Source organism: Penaeus monodon, chromosome 33 (genome assembly GCF_015228065.2).
Source record: "Penaeus monodon isolate SGIC_2016 chromosome 33, NSTDA_Pmon_1, whole genome shotgun sequence".
Classification (NCBI taxonomy): Eukaryota; Metazoa; Arthropoda; class Malacostraca; order Decapoda; family Penaeidae; genus Penaeus; species Penaeus monodon.
In genome coordinates, this window is record NC_051418.1 from 27,611,030 (window position 1) to 27,611,354 (window position 325).

Genomic DNA, 325 nt, shown 5'->3' on the forward strand with positions numbered 1-325 from the left:
TTCACTTTAGTTTATTGCATTGTTGGCATTTTTTTTATTCGCAAGGAAGCACTTTTTTTGTCTTTGTTGTCAGTATCATTTTTGAAGCTTTGTTATCAATGCAGGTACTACCAGGAGATCAAATTGTGACAATGAATAACGAAAGAGGGGGGAATGCAAAATACATTCACTGTTTATCAAATATAAATTGATCATGTTGGTAAATCCGTCAACAATTACACGATAGAGGGCTTGATAGCTTAATCGATTAGTAGATTAGTTGTTAAGCTGATTAGCGGATTAGGAGATTTACGTGTTAATGGATTGGAAGCCTTTTTCCCGTTTT